This window comes from Pseudophryne corroboree (genome assembly GCF_028390025.1).
Source record: "Pseudophryne corroboree isolate aPseCor3 chromosome 12 unlocalized genomic scaffold, aPseCor3.hap2 SUPER_12_unloc_1, whole genome shotgun sequence".
Classification (NCBI taxonomy): Eukaryota; Metazoa; Chordata; class Amphibia; order Anura; family Myobatrachidae; genus Pseudophryne; species Pseudophryne corroboree.
In genome coordinates, this window is record NW_026967485.1 from 1476033 (window position 1) to 1492345 (window position 16313).

At 41.9% G+C, this 16313-nt stretch overlaps 5 non-coding genes across 5 annotated transcripts; 4 read left to right on the forward strand and 1 right to left on the reverse strand.

Annotated features, from left to right (window-relative positions):
- The first annotated feature begins 4510 nt into the window (after positions 1 to 4510).
- On the forward strand, positions 4511 to 4674 carry LOC134982663 (U1 spliceosomal RNA). Its single transcript, XR_010191338.1, has one exon. It is a non-coding gene; the product is annotated as a U1 spliceosomal RNA (small nuclear RNA).
- Positions 4675 to 4733: 59 nt separating this feature from the next.
- On the forward strand, positions 4734 to 4850 carry LOC134982452 (U5 spliceosomal RNA). The gene has a single exon (XR_010191147.1). It is a non-coding gene; the product is annotated as a U5 spliceosomal RNA (small nuclear RNA).
- Positions 4851 to 5124: 274 nt separating this feature from the next.
- On the forward strand, positions 5125 to 5240 carry LOC134982402 (U5 spliceosomal RNA). The gene has a single exon (XR_010191100.1). It is a non-coding gene; the product is annotated as a U5 spliceosomal RNA (small nuclear RNA).
- Positions 5241 to 5515: 275 nt separating this feature from the next.
- On the forward strand, positions 5516 to 5631 carry LOC134982437 (U5 spliceosomal RNA). The gene has a single exon (XR_010191133.1). It is a non-coding gene; the product is annotated as a U5 spliceosomal RNA (small nuclear RNA).
- Positions 5632 to 11011: 5380 nt separating this feature from the next.
- TRNAN-AUU (transfer RNA asparagine (anticodon AUU)) lies at positions 11012 to 11085 on the reverse strand. The gene has a single exon. It is a non-coding gene; the product is annotated as a tRNA-Asn (tRNA).
- Between the last annotated feature and the right edge of the window lie 5228 nt (positions 11086 to 16313).

A 16313-nucleotide genomic window follows, 5' to 3' on the forward strand; every position in this document is an offset into this window, starting at 1 on the left:
ATAACGTGTAGATGAAGCACTAAAAGGAGGCTTTAAAATTTTCATTCTAGTGTCCTTCGTTTGGGAGAAAAATGCAAAGGTACAATACAGCTTTTCCTTGCCGATATCTCTCTTTTGCAAAGAGATAGGCATTGGAAAATTCAGGGCTATAACGTGTAGATGAAGCACTAATAGGAGGCTTTAAAATTTTCATTCTAGTGTCCTTCGTTTGGGAGAAAAATGCAAAGGTACAATACAGCTTTTCCTTGCCGATATCTCTCTTTTGCAAAGAAATAGGCATTGGAAAATTCAGGGCTATAACGTGTAGATGAAGCACTAACAGGAGGCTTTAAAATTTTCATTCTAGTGTCTTTCGTTTGGGAGAAAAATGCAAAGGTACAATACAGCTTTTCCTTGCCGATATCTCTCTTTTGCAAAGAGCTAGGCATTGGAAAATTCAGGGCTATAACGTGTAGATGAAGCACTAACAGTAGACTTTAAAATTTTCATTCTAGTGTCTTTCGTTTGGGAGAAAAATGCAAAGGTACAATACAGCTTTTCCTTGCCAATATCTCTCTTTTGCAAAGAGCTAGGCATTGGAAAATTCAGGGCTATAACGTGTAGATAAAGCACTAACAGGAGGCTTTAAAATTTTCATTCTAGTGTCTTTCGTTTGGGAGAAAAATGCAAAAGTACAATGCTGCTTTTCCTTGCCGATATCTCTCTTTTGCAAAGAGATAGGCATTGGAAAATTCAGGGCTATAACGTGTAGATGAAGCACTAACAGGAGGCTTTAAAATTTTCATTCTAGTGTCCTTCGTTTGGGAGAAAAATGCAAAGGTACAATACAGCTTTTCCTTGCCAATATCTCTCTTTTGCAAAGAGCTAGGCATTGGAAAATTCAGGGCTATAACGTGTAGATGAAGCACTAACAGGAGGCTTTAAAATTTTCATTCTAGTGTCTTTCGTTTGGGAGAAAAATGCAAAGGTACAATACAGCATTTCCTTGCCGATATCTCTCTTTTGCAAAGAGATAGGCATTGGAAAATTCAGGGCTATTACGTGTAGATGAAGCACTAAAAGGAGGCTTTAAAATTTTCATTCTAGTGTCTTTCGTTTGGGAGAAAAATGTAAAAGTACAATGCAGCTTTTCCTTGCCGATATCTCTCTTTTGCAAAGAGATAGGCATTGGAAAATTCAGGGCTATAACGTGTAGATGAAGCACTAACAGGAGGCTTTAAAATTTTCATTCTAGTGTCTTTCGTTTGGGAGAAAAATGTAAAAGTACAATGCAGCTTTTCCTTGCCGATATCTCTCTTTTGCAAAGAGATAGGCATTGGAAAATTCAGGGCTATAACGTGTATATGAAGCACTAACAGGAGGCTTTAAATTTTTCATTCTAGTGTCTTTCGTTTGGGAGAAAAATGCAAAAGTACAATGCTGCTTTTCCTTGCCGATATCTCTCTTTTGCAAAGAGATAGGCATTGGAAAATGCAGGGCTATAACATGTAGATGAAGCACTAACAGGAGGCTTTAAAATTTTCATTCTAGTGTCTTTCGTTTGGGAGAAAAATGCAAAGGTACAATACAGCTTTTCCTTGCCGATATCTCTCTTTTGCAAAGAGATAGGCATTGGAAAATTCAGGGCTATAACGTGTAGATGAAGCACTAACAGGAGGCTTTAAAATTTTCATTCTAGTGTCCTTCGTTTGGGAGAAAAATGCAAAGGTACAATACAGCTTTTCCTTGCCGATATCTCTCTTTTGCAAAGAGATAGGCATTGGACAAATTCAGGGCTATAACGTGTAGATGAAGCACTAACAGGAGGCTTTAAAATTTTCATTCTAGTGTCTTTCGTTTGGGAGAAAAATGCAAAGGTACAATACAGCTTTTCCTTGCCGATATCTCTCTTTTGCAAAGAGCTAGGCATTGGAAAATTCAGGGCTATAACGTGTAGATGAAGCACTAACAGGAGGCTTTAAAATTTTCATTCTAGTGTCTTTCGTTTGGGAGAAAAATGCAAAGGTACAATACAGCTTTTCCTTGCCAATATCTCTCTTTTGCAAAGAGCTAGGCATTGGAAAATTCAGGGCTATAACGTGTAGATGAAGCACTAACAGGAGGCTTTAAAATTTTCATTCTAGTGTCTTTCGTTTGGGATAAAAATGCAAAGGTACAATACAGTTTTTCCTTGCCGATATCTCTCTTTTGCAAAGAGATAGGCATTGGAAAATTCAGGGCTATAACGTGTAGATGAAGCACTAACAGGAGGCTTTAAAATTTTCATTCTAGTGTCCTTCGTTTGGGAGAAAAATGCAAAGGTACAATACAGCTTTTCCTTGCCAATATCTCTCTTTTGCAAAGAGCTAGGCATTGGAAAATTCAGGGCTATACCGTGTAGATGAAGCACTAACAGGAGGCTTTTACATTTTCATTCTAGTGTCCTTCGTTTGGGAGAAAAATGCAAAGGTACAATACAGCTTTTCCTTGCCGATATCTCTCTTTTGCAAAGAGCTAGGCATTGGAAAATTCAGGGCTATAACGTGTAGATGAAGCACTAACAGGAGGCTTTAAAATTTTCATTCTAGTGTCTTTCGTTTGGGAGAAAAATGCAAAGGTACAATACAGTTTTTCCTTGCCGATATCTCTCTTTTGCAAAGAGATAGGCATTGGAATATTCAGGGCTATAACGTGTAGATGAAGCACTAACAGGAGGCTTTAAAATTTTCATTCTAGTGTCCTTCGTTTGGGAGAAAAATGCAAAGGTACAATACAGCTTTTCCTTGCCAATATCTCTCTTTTGCAAAGAGCTAGGCATTGGAAAATTCAGGGCTATACCGTGTAGATGAAGCACTAACAGGAGGCTTTTACATTTTCATTCTAGTGTCCTTCGTTTGGGAGAAAAATGCAAAGGTACAATACAGCTTTTCCTTGCCGATATCTCTCTTTTGCAAAGAGATAGGCATTGGAAAATTCAGGGCTATAACGTGTAGATGAAGCACTAACAGGAGGCTTTAAAATTTTCATTCTAGTGTCTTTCGTTTGGGAGAAAAATGCAAAGGTACAATACAGCTTTTCCTTGCCGATATCTCTCTTTTGCAAAGAGATAGGCATTTGAAAATTCAGGGCTATAACGTATAGATGAAGCACTAACAGGAGGCTTTAAAATTTTCATTCTAGTGTCCTTCGTTTGGGAGAAAAATGCAAAGGTACAATACAGCTTTTCCTTGCCGATATCTCTCTTTTGCAAAGAGATAGGCATTGGAAAATTCAGGGCTATAACGTGTAGATGAAGCACTAACAGGAGGCTTTAAAATTTTCATTCTAGTGTCTTTCGTTTGGGAGAAAAATGCAAAGGTACAATACAGCTTTTCCTTGCCGATATCTCTCTTTTGCAAAGAGCTAGGCATTGGAAAATTCAGGGCTATAACGTGTAGATGAAGCACTAATAGGAGGCTTTAAAATTTTCATTCTAATGTCCTTCGTTTGGGAGAAAAATGCAAAGGTACAATACAGCTTTTCCTTGTCGATATCTCTCTTTTGCAAAGAGATAGGCATTGGAAAATTCAGGGCTATAACGTGTATATGAAGCACTAACAGGAGGCTTTAAAATTTTCATTCTAGTGTCTTTCGTTTGGGAGAAAAATGCAAAGGTACAATACAGCTTTTCCTTGCCGATATCTCTCTTTTGCAAAGAGCTAGGCATTGGAAAATTCAGGGCTATAACGTGTAGATGAAGCTCTAACAGTAGACTTTAAAATTTTCATTCTAGTGTCTTTCGTTTGGGAGAAAAATGCAAAGGTACAATACAGCTTTTCCTTGCCAATATCTCTCTTTTGCAAAGAGCTAGGCATTGGAAAATTCAGGGCTATAACGTGTAGATGAAGCACTAACAGGAGGCTTTAAAATTTTCATTCTAGTGTCTTTCGTTTGGGAGAAAAATGCAAAGGTACAATACAGCTTTTCCTTGCCGATATCTCTCTTTTGCAAAGAGATAGGCATTGGAAAATTCAGGGCTATAACGTGTAGATGAAGCACTAACAGGAGGCTTTAAAATTTTCATTCTAGTGTCTTTCGTTTGGGAGAAAAATCAGCTTGAATGCTTCAGGGGCTGGGGCATAGCCAACATGAGCCCCACACCGAAGGAGGGTGGAGGTGTTTAATGCAAACTAGGGGTCAGACAAGCGCCGCAAAAGGCCACCATGCCCTGCACGCCCCTTTTCTGTTTTCATATGCAGACGAGGGTTGAAGCCAACTTTGACCCACTGCTTGGATGACATCACCATATGCAAATCCATCTGCGGCAGGCCTTCCCCCAGGAATGCTTGCACTAGTTGTTGCATTTGGTTTGTTGTTTGGGGGTGCTTCAGTATTAGGCAGCCTTCTGCCCTCCCATGTTCATCTGAAAATATGTGTTCTCCCTGCAGTTGTTGTCCCCAGATGAGAGTTCCCTTGTGCTGCCTCAGTTGAATCTCCTTAACTTGACAGAGATGTGCCTGAGCAGCGGCCCTCCCCAGCTCTATCCCAAATCATACTTATTTTGCATAGGAGATACCATGGTCATGAAGATTATTCTCCCAGGGTGAGGTTCATTCATTGCATTCTGGGTATGCTGACCCCTGTGATTTCCCCAAATGTGGGAAACTCGACTGCTTTATTTGTGGTAGTGGGGGACTGTGTTTGTGTTTTCCTCTGGTCAGCTCTGGTAAAAGTCAGATTTCTTTGTTTCAGAGCCTTGTTCTTCTTTTGAGAGTTCCCTTGTGCTAGTTCTTCAGAACGAACAAATCTTTTGCCTTTTACTAAAGATTTCCGTGGAGAGGAGCAAAACTGAGTTTTATCTCAATTTTTGCATGCCCCGTCTTATTGGGGTTTCTTTTATCAGTTTAAAGATAGAACGAGTGTGCTTTAATGTAAGCTCATTTGCGTAGAAATGACAGTAAATGTTTGTTTCTTTTCAAACAGAACTTTCTTGACTATACTAATTGCTTGAAAGATCTGGGAGCACATGGAAAAGAGTACAAACCATGTTTATAGCAAGGGGAAGCCTGGTGAGAAATCTGCTTTCTTTCTTTCAAATTGGGTGCTCACTTTGAGCTGAATGAGGACTGCTGGCATGGCACTCAGGCGACAGGTAGAATCTTGGTCATGCTGTGGTTTCTCTTCAGAACGAACAAATCTTTCGCCTTTTACTAAAGATTTCCGTGGAGAGGAGCAAAACTGAGTTTTATCTCAATTTTTGCATGCCCCATCTTATTGGGGTTTTATTTTATTGGTTTAAAGATAGAACGAGTGTGCTTTAATGTAAGCTCATTTGCATAGAAATGACAGTAAATGTTTGTTTCTTTTCAAACAGAACTTTCTTGACCACACTAATTGTTTGAAAGATCTGGGAGCACATGGAAAAGAGTACAAACCATGTTTATAGCAAGGGGAAGCCTGGTGAGAAATCTGCTTTCTTTCATTCAAATTGGGTGCTCACTTTGAGCTGAATGAGAACTGCTGGCATGGCACTCAGGCGACAGGTGGAATCTTGGTCATGCTCTGGTTTCTCTTCAGAACTAACAAATATTTCGCCTTTTATTAAAGATTTCCGTGGAGAGGAGCAAAACTGAGTTTTATCTCAATTTTTGCATGCCCCATATTATTGGGGTTTCTTTTATCAGTTTAAAGACAGAACGAGTGTGCTTTCTTGTTAGCTTTAATGTAAGTTTATTTGCATAACAATGACAGTAAATGTTTGTTTCTTTTCAAACAGAACTTTCTTGACCATGCTACTTGCTTGAAAGATCTGGGAGCACATGGAAAACAGTACAAACCATGCAGTATCACAAGAGCCTTTATTTGATCTTTCATGAAGATAGAGCAGAATTGAGGACACGTCAACAATTTCTGCCGAAGGTGGTTCATCTTTCCACATGGTGCCTTTGGCCACTGACACCTTCGTTGAGTCAAAGTCTCTGGCTGTGGTCAGAACTTTGAAAATTTATGTCACCAGAACGGTTCAGATTAGGAAAACAGAGGCTCTGTTTGTCCTGTATGCTCCCAACATGATTGGGTGTCCTGCTTCCATGCAGACCATTATGCGCTGGATCTGTGGTAAAATTCAGCATGCTCATTCCACGGCAGGATTGCCGTTACTGAATTAGGTGAAGACCCATTCTACTAGAAAGGTGGGTTCATCCTGGGCAGCTGGTCGGGGAGTCTCGGCATTGCAACTTTGCCGAGCAACTATTTAGTAAACACTTTTGCTAAGTTTTACAAGTTTGATACCTTGGCTGATGATAACCTCAAGTTGGGTCATTCGGTGCTGCAGAGTCGTACGCACTCTCCCACCCGTTCAAGAGCTTTGGTATAACCCCATGGTTCTTAATGTGACCCCAGCATCCTCTAGGTCGTATGAGAAAATAGGATTTTAATACCTACCGGTAAATCCTTTTCTCTTAGTACGTAGAGGATGCTGGGCACCCGTCCCAGTCCATACTGTGTCTGCAGTTATTACTTGTGGTTATACACATGTTGTGTTACGGTTCTGGTCAGCTTTTTGCTGCAATTGTTCATGCCGTTGGCTTGTGTTCTGTTGAATGCCACGTTCTGCGGCATGCTTAAGGTGTGAGCTGGTAAGATGCTCACCTTAGTTTAACAATAAATCCTTTCCTCGAAATGTCCGTCTCCCTGGGCACAGTTCCTATAACTGGAGTCTGGAGGAGGGGCATAGAGGGAGGAGCCAGTTCACACCCTTTGAAAGTCTTAAAGTGCCCATGTCTCTTGCGGATCCCGTCTATACCCCATGGTTCTTAATGTGACCCCAGCATCCTCTACGGACTAAGAGAAAAGGATGCCCTTGTGTACTATCCTGACTTCTCCTCCCGTCTGCTTACTTTGTGCCTTCCAACGCACAATGCGAACTACAGGTGGTGCTGCAGGGCCCACACCCTTTTACTTGCCTTACAGAGCAGCTCTGGAGCTGTTACAGTGCCCAGCTGCTGCAAGAAATCAGCATGAATGCTTCAGGGGATGGGGCATGGCCAACATGAGCCCCACACCAAAGGAGGGTGGGGGTGTTTAATGCGAACTAGGGGTCATCCAAGCACTGCAAAAGGCCGCCATGCCCTGCATGCCCCTTTTCTCTTTTTATATGCAGATGAGGGTTCCAGCCAACTTTGGCCCACTGCTTGGATGACATCACCGTATGCAAATCCGTCTGCTGCAGACCTTCCCCCAGGAATGCTGTTACTAGTTGTTGGATATGGTTTGATATTTGATGGTGCTTCAGTATTAGGCAGCCTTCCGCCATCCCATGTTCATCTGAAAAGATGTGGTCTCCCTGCAGTTGTTGTCCCCAGACGAGAGTTCCCTTGTGCTTCCTCAGTTGAATCTCCTTAACTTGACGGGGGAGGGGCTGCCCGAGCTGCCACCCTCCCCAGCCCTATCCCAACTCATACTTATTTTACATATTAGATCTCTTGATCATGAAGATTGTTCTCACAGGGTGAGGTTCATCCATTATATTTTAAAATAGGAAGGTACAAATTACATATTTGAATTGCATCTATGTGCTGGATTCAAATGTCCCCCCCCTTCCTTTCTCAATTGTGCCCGTCAGCAGCTATTCTAAGGTTGCTGCCAATGGGTGTGACACATTAATTTCTTCTGTGGGGTACACTGGACTCCACAAGGATTCACATTGGGGTGTAGAGTAGGATCTTGATCTGAGGCACCAACCGGCTCAAAGCTTTTGACTGTTCCCAAGAAGCTCAGTGCATTCTCCTCTATAACCCCGCTTCCATGAACAGGGAGCTCAGTTTGTAGTTGGTGCCTTCAGTAGCAGGCCAATTAACAGGGGCCTGCCTCAGGCAGCCTATTCTTAGCTATTAATTTTGACAAGAAAAGAAGAACTTGTTTTATGAGAATCTACAAGGGCTGCAGCAGGCTAGGTCTAATAGACATCTTTACTGCAGCTTCATCACTCCCAGCGGCGCTATATACTCCCGTGCCCTGGTTGCTGGGTCACTGCAGCGGAGGCTCCGGTTTCATCCTAAGGTCAGTCACACACACACCACCCTTCCGGATCACGAGGCCGCTGATGAAGGGGAGCGAGGCCGTAGGGGGTGGGCCGTGTGCGCACTGCGGTGGACACTGATTACTGGGCAGCCGCTCCACTAGCCACCAGGTACAGTTAAGGAGCACAGGTCTGGGGTTTTTCTCCTATATTAACCCAATTTTGTACTGCCCGCAGCGCATTGTGATAGGTAATAGGGCCTGATTCAGGTTGGATTGCAATCACAATAAGCGATCCAACTGCAAAAATTGCTAAGAGCATACGCATGTGCCTGCATTTTCTGCGGCACCCCGCAGAGAATGTGATCGCCTCTGCCTGTCAATCGGGGTGGGGAAGGGGGGGAGAGGTGGGTCAGCAACACTCCATTTCCAAGTCAGGGATGGAGCGGTGCGGGGGCAAGGCTTCAAAATGGGGTCTGCAACGGAGGAGACACAGGGGGCGTGGTCACAGCGGCTGTATGACATCACATTCAGCCGCTGTGATCACAAAAATGGTGGCGGCTTCCTGCGCGCACATACAGTCTGCACCAGCAGGAGCCTACACCATTTTTTATGATCACGCTGAACTGCAGTGCGACTGCAATTGCAGCATGGTCAAGAAGGGAGGCGTCATGCTGGGTGGCCATGCCCTGTCACTGTGCAGGAGCCAGCACCGCTCACACACTAGTCCCCGGGTGCAGCCCCCAACCCCCGGGACACCCGGAGCAACAAAATGTAGATTCAGGCCACCAGGCCACGCCCCTACCTATGAAACCATGCCTCCTTTTTACCATTGCGCTGCTTATCTGCGCGCACTGCATTACAATCTCCCTCGCCACCTCTCTGTGTGTCACCAGTGATAGTGACACCTCTGCCATGCTTGTAGCTGCTGGTCCTAAGATCTACGCCTCAAACCCTGAGTGTTTGCCCTTGTGACTTGTTGATCATCATAGCGAAGCAGATGCTTACAGAAAACTGCAGGGGCTTAGATTGAAAATAAAAAAATTGATGGGTATAAGGTAGAGAGGAGCGGGTTCGGTTCTCCGAGAACCGAATTCCCCACGAACTCCACGTGGTTTACACTGGTCCGAGGCAGGCTCGGTTGTTCCCGCCTGACTCGGAAAACCTGAACAAGGGAAAATGTCATCATCCCGCTGTCGGATTCTCGCGAGATTCGGATTCCATATAAAGAGCTGCGCGTTGCTGCCATTTTTACTCGTGCATTGAAGAGAGAGCGGAGAGGACGTGGCTATGTTCTCTCAGTGGAAATCTCAATATCAGTGCTCAGTATCAGTGGTTACTTATTGCTGCTCAGTAATACTAGTAGTGTGTCTCTCCTGCTCAGTGTCAGTTCTCAGTAGTATCCTCATCAGTGCTCAGTATCACTGCTCATTGTCTTGTGCTGCATTGTGGTGCTCAGCATACTACAGTACATTACTAATAGTCCAGTGCTGCATCTTGCTGCTCAGTGTCAGTTCTAGTATCCTCATCAGTGCTCACTATCACTGCTCATTGCATTGTGGTGTTCTGTATACTACAATAACATAGTAATATAGTAACATAGTTTTTGAGGTTGAATAGAGGCAAATTGCCCATCGTGTTCAACCTGTTTTAAGTTGTGATGATTCTACATACTTGCTGAATAATGTTTTATGACTAGTTAGCTACTATAACTCATGTTACCCCCGGATTAACCATGTTGATATTTTAAGTATTATAACCTTGGATAGCTTTTTCATTCAGAAATGTATCCATTCCTTTTTTAAATCCAATTACAGAGTCCGCCATTACCACCTTCCCTGGCAGGGAATTCCACATCCTGATTGCCCTAACAGTGAAGAAACCTTTCCTCCATTGCGTTCAAAACTTTCCTCCAGTCGCAGCGAGTGACCACGTGTTCTTTTAATAAATAATTCCTCTGATAACTCTTTGTTATGTATCTTTACATATTTGAAGATATTAATAATATCTCCTCTTAGGCACCTCTTTTCTAGTGTATAAATATTCAGCCTAGTAAGTCTTTCCTTATAGTCCAGTACTTTTAGGCCTTTAATCAATTTAGTCTTCAGGATCTCTTACACTTCCATGAGCAGCAGAGTAGTGCAATGGAAGCATGCTGGGCCCATAACCCAGAGGTCGATTGATCGAAACTATCCTCTGCTATGTGCATTTTTTTTTTTATAATTAAAGTAATCAAAAACTGGGATTGATATTTTGGCTCTTTTATTTTTACTTAAAGTACAATAACTTTTATCATTTTAATTTGTTTTAATAGTATATTGACAGCATTGTTTTCTTTAAAAAATCCACTTAATTTTCTTTACCCTATTACTGAAATGGTAATTGACAAAAACAAACTACATTGTCACCAGAAGAGCAATGCAAAATGTACAAGTGATATATGAAAATCATCTTCCATCTTGAATTTCAATGATGCATTGGGACAACAATTTGTGAGAAACATCTTCACCCACAAAGAAAGATTTTCTTAATTCCTTACCTGTGTGCTGATTAGATATCACCTTGTTTTCACATTAAACAGACTTCCCCGTGAGGAAGCAGCAAGGATGCAGTGACGTTTCCTGGTGTCAACCTGTATTATTTCAGTAGACATTGAAATGAGGATGCATCTTTGATGCCTTTCCAATGAAGCAAGTTTATTTCAGTAATAGGTGAAAAACCATTCCTACAAAGGTGTTAATCAGAGACTTGGCTTTGTGGACACTTTTCAGAGAGCAAATTTGTTAGCATAAACATAAAATCAGAAAATGAAGAGCTGTTTAATCACTCAATTGGACTTTTCTGCCAGCATATTTTTTTTCTCTGCAACCCACTGCTAAATTGTGCTTCCTAGCTGTTTTTTTATAAAATCACTTAATCAAATCTAACTCTGATTACATCAGAGAAGGCCAGGTACCCTACACCATAAGGGGGGTTTTTGAAATTTTGACTTGTCTACTTAAAGATCACCAAAATCTGATTACAAGGTCAATTACATCCCTGGGTGGGATTGAACCACCAACCTTTTGGTTAATAGCCAAACATGCTAACCGATTGCGCCACAGAGACACCTTGCAAAAGTCAATACTGACAAAGGCTAATAATCATTCATCTAGAACGTTTCCTAGAAAAACTTTAAAAAGTCAATAATCTGGAGAATTTTTGTAAGAAACACATTGGTACTTTCCCATGATGAGTGAGTGCTTCAGGATTTCTTGCACTTACATGGGCTATTAACCAAAAGGTTGGTGGTTCAATCCCACCCAGGGATGTAATTGACCTTGTCATCAGATTTTGGTGATCTTTAAGTAGACAAGTCAAAATTTCAAACCCCCTCTTATGGTGTAGGGTACCTGGCCTTCTCTGACGTAATCAGAGTTAGATTTAATTAAGTGATTTTATAAAAAACAGCTAGGAAGCACAATTTAGCAGTGGGTTGCAGAGAAAAAAATAACATTTTAAACCTACCGGTAATTTTTTTTTCTCGTAGTCCGTAGAGGATGATGGGGACTCCGTAAGGACCATGGGGGATAGACGGGCTCCGCAGCAGACATGGGCACTTTAAGAAAGACTTTAGATCTGGGTGTGCACTGGCTCCTCCCTCTATGCCCCTCCTCCATACCTCAGTTAGAGAAACTGTGCCCAGAGGAGACAGACAGTTCGAGGAAAGGATTTTTGTTAATCCAAGGTCAAGATTCATACCAGCCACACCAATCACACCGTATAACTTGTGATATACTACCCAGTTAACAGTATGAATCAAATCTAACTCTGATTACATCAGAGAAGGCCAGGTACCCTACACCATAACAGGGGTTTTCGAAATTTTGACTTGTCTACTTAAAGATCAACAAAATCTGATTACAAGTTCAATTACGTCCCTGGGTGGGATTGAACCACCAACCTTTTGGTTAATAGCCGTATACACTAACTGATTGCGCCACAGCGAAACTTTGCAAAAGTACATACTGACAAAGGCTAATAAGCATTCATCTAGAACGATTCCTAGAAAAACTTTAAAAAGTCAATAATCTGGAGAGTTTTTGTAAGATGTTTCTTCCAGCAACCAATGAAGAAACACATTGGTACTTTCGCATGATGAGTGAGTGCTTCAGGATCTCTTGCACTTACATGTGCAGCAGAGTACTGTAATGGAAGCATGCTGGGTCCATAACCCAGAGGTAGGCAGATTGAAACTATCCTCTGCTATATGACTTGTCTACTTAAATATTACCAAAATTTGATGACAAGGTCAATTACGTCCCTGGATGGGATTGAACCACCAACCTTTTGATTAATAGCTGAACACACTAACCGATTGCGCCACAGAGACACTTTGCAAAAAGTACATACTGACAAAGACTAATAAGCATTCATCTAGAACGTTTCCTAGAAAAACTTTAAAAAGTCAATAATCTGGAGAGTTTTTGTAAGATGTTTCTTCCAGCAACCAATGAAGAAACACATTGGTACTTTCCCATGATGAGTGAGTGCTTCAGGATCTCTTGCACTTACATGTGCAGCAGAGTACTGCAATGGAAGCATGCTGGGCCCATAACCCAGAGGTAGGCAGATTGAAACTATCCTTTGCTATATGCATTTTTTTTTTGTTCATTAAAGTAATCCAAAACTGGGATTGATATTTTAGCTTTTATTTTTACTTAAAGTACAATAACTTTTACCATTTTAATTTGTTTTAATAGTATATTGACAGTGTTGTTTTCTTTCAAAAATCCAATTAATTTTCTTTACCCGATTATTAAAATGGTAATTGACAAAAACAAACTACATTGTCACCAGAAGAGCAATACAAAATGTACAAGTGATATATTAAAATCATCTTTCCAGCTTGAATTTCAATGATGCATTGGGGCAACGATTTTGTGAGAAACATCTTCACCCTTAAATAAAGATTTTCTTTATTCCTTACCTGTGTGCTAATTAGATATCACCTTGTTTTCACATTAAACAGACTTCCACATGAGAAAGCAGCAAGGATGCAGTGGCGTTAATGTTTCCTGGTGTCAACCTGTATTATTTCAGTAGATATTGAAATGAGGATGCATCTTGCTGCCTTTCCAATGAAGCAAGTTTAATTTAGTAATAGGTGAAAAACCATCCCTACAAATATGTTAATCAGATACTTGGCTTTGTGGACACTTTTCAGAGAACAAATTAGTTAGCATAAAAATAAAGCCAGAAAATGAAGAGCTGTTTAATCACTCAATTGGATTTTTCTGCCAGCATATTTCTTTTTCTCTGCAACCCACTGCTAAATTGTGCTTCCTAGCTGTTTTTTTATAAAATCACTGATTCAAATCTAACTCTGATTACATCAGAGTAGGCCAGGTACCCTACACCATAAGAAGGGGGTTTGAAATTTTGACTTGTCTACTTAAAGATCACCAAAATCTGATAACAAGGTCAATTACATCGTTGGGTGGGATTGAACCACCAACCCTTTGATTAATAACCAAACACACTAACCGATTGCGCCACAGAGACACTTTACAAACATACATACTGACAAAGGCTAATAAGCATTCATCTAGAACGTTTCCTAGAAAAACTTTAAAAAGTCAATAATCTGGAGAGTTTTTGTAAGATGTTTCTTCCATCAACCAACGAAGAAACACATTGGTACTTTCCCATGATGAGTGAGTGCTTCAGGATCTCTTGCACTTACATGTGCAGCAGAGTACTGCAATGGAAACATGCTGGGCCCATAACCCAGAGGTAGGCAGATTGAAACTATCCTCTGCTATATGCATTTTTTTTTGTTAATTAAAGTAATCCAAAACTGGGATTGATATTTTTGCTCTTTTATTTTTACTTAAAGTACAATAACTTTTACCATTTTAATTTGTTTTAATAGTATATTGACAGTATTGTTTTCTTTCAAAAATCCCCTTAATTTTCTTTACCCTATTATTAAAATGGTAATTGACAAAAACAAACTACATTGTCACCAGAAGAGCAATACAAAATGTACAAGTGATATATTAAAATCATCTTTCCAGCTTGAATTTCAATGATGCATTGGGGCAACGATTTTGTGAGAAACACCTTCACCCTTAAATAAAGATTTTCTTAATTCCTTACCTGTGTGCTAATTAGATATCACCTTGTTTTCACATTAAACAGACTTCCACATGCGAAAGCAGCAAGGATGCAGTGGCGTTTATGTTTCCTGGTGTCAACCTGTATTATTTCAGTAGACATTGAAATGAGGATGCATCTTGCTGCCTTTCCAATGAAGCAAGTTTAATTCAGTAATAGGTGAAAAACCATTCCTACAAAGGTGTTAATCAGAGACTTGGCTTTGTGGACACTTTTCAGAGAGCAAATTTGTTAGCATAAACATAAAATCAGAAAATGAAGAGCTGTTTAAACAGCTACTGCCTGAGGGTCTCTTGACCTGGTGCAATACCTCTGTAGCTTTTTGTTGAGGCGGGACGCCATCATGTCTATCTGGAACAGTCCCCACCGACTTGCAATCTGTGCGAAGACTTCCTGATGGAGTCCCCACTCTCCTGGATGTAGGTCGTGTCTGCTGAGGAAGTCTGCTTCCCAGTTGTCCACTCCCGGAATGAACACTGCTGACAGTGCGCTTACATGATTCTCCGCCCAGCGAAGAATTCTGGTGGCTTCCGCCATCGCCACTCTGCTCCTTGTGCCGCCTTGGCGGTTTACATGAACTACTGCGGTGACGTTGTCTGACTGGATCAGAACTGGTTGGTCGCGAAGTAAGGTCTCCGCTTGACATAGGGCGTTGTATATGGCCCTTAGCTCCAGGATGTTGATGTGAAGACAAGTCTCCTGACTTGACCAAAGACCTTGGAAATTTCTTCCCTGTGTGGCTGCTCCCCAACCTCGGAGGCTCGCGTTCGTGGTCACCAGGATCCAGTCCTGAATGCCGAACCTGCGGCCCTCTAGAAGGTGAGCACTCTGCAGCCACCACAGGAGAGATACCCTGGCCCTGGGGGACAGGGTGATCAACTGATGAATCTGTAGATGTGACCCGGACCACTTGTCCAGTAGGTCCCATTGCAAGATCCTCGCATGGAACCTGCCGAAGGGAATGGCCTCGTATGATGCCACCATCATTCCCAGGACTCGAGTGCAGTGATGCACTGACACCTGTTTTGGTTTCAATAGGTTCCTGACCAGAGTCATGAGTTCCTGGGCCTTTTCTATAGGAAGATAAACCCTTTTCTGGTCCGTATCCAGAATAATGCCCAAGCAAAGTCAGACGAGTCGTAGGAACCAACTGCGACTTCGGGATATTGAGAATCCAGCCGTTTTGCTGTAACACCTTCAATGAAAGTTATACGCTGTTCAGCAACTGCTCTCTTGATCTCGCTTTTATGAGGAGATCGTTCAAGTACGGGATAATTGTGACACCTTGCTTTCGCAGGAGCACCATAATTTCCGTCATTACCTTGGTGAAAATTCTCGGAGAAAATTCTGGAGAGACCAAACGGCAACGTCTGAAATTGGTAATGACAATACTGTACCGCAAATCTTAGGTACGCCTGATGAGGTGGATAAATGAGTACATGAAGGTATGCATCCTTTATGTCCAGAGATATCATAAAATCCCCCCCTTCTAGGCTGGCGATGACCGCTCTTAGCGATTCCATCTTGAACTTGAACCTTTTCAAGTATAGGTTCAGGGATTTTAAATTTAATATGGGTCTGACCAAACCGTCCGGTTTTGGGACTACAAACAGGGTCGAATAATTTCCCTTTCCTTGTTGAAGCAGGGGAACCTTGACCACCACCTGTTGAAGATACAATTTGTGAATTGCATTTAACACTATCTCCCTTTCCTGGGGAGAAGATGGTAGGGCCGATTTGAAAAACCGGCGAGGAGGCACCTCTTCGAATTTCAGCTTGTAACCCTGAGAAACAATTTCTATTGCCTAGGGATCCACCTGCGAATGAACCCAGATGTGGCTGAAAACACGAAGACGTGCCCCCAACTGGGCGGACTCCTTTAGCGGAGCCCCAGCGTCATGCGGTGGATTTTGTAGAGGCCGGGGAGGACTTCTGTTCCTGGGAACTAGCTGTGTTGTGCAGCTTCTTCCCTCTGCCCTTACCTCTGGCAAGAAAGGACGCACCTCGTACTTTCTTGTTTCTCTGTGATCGAAAGGACTGCATTTGATAATGTGGTGCTTTCTTAGGCTGTGAGGGAATATAAGGCAAAAAATTTGATTTACCAGCTGTAGCTGTGGAGACAAGGTCCGAGAGACCTTCCCCAAACAATTCCTCACACCTGTAAGGTAAAACCTCCA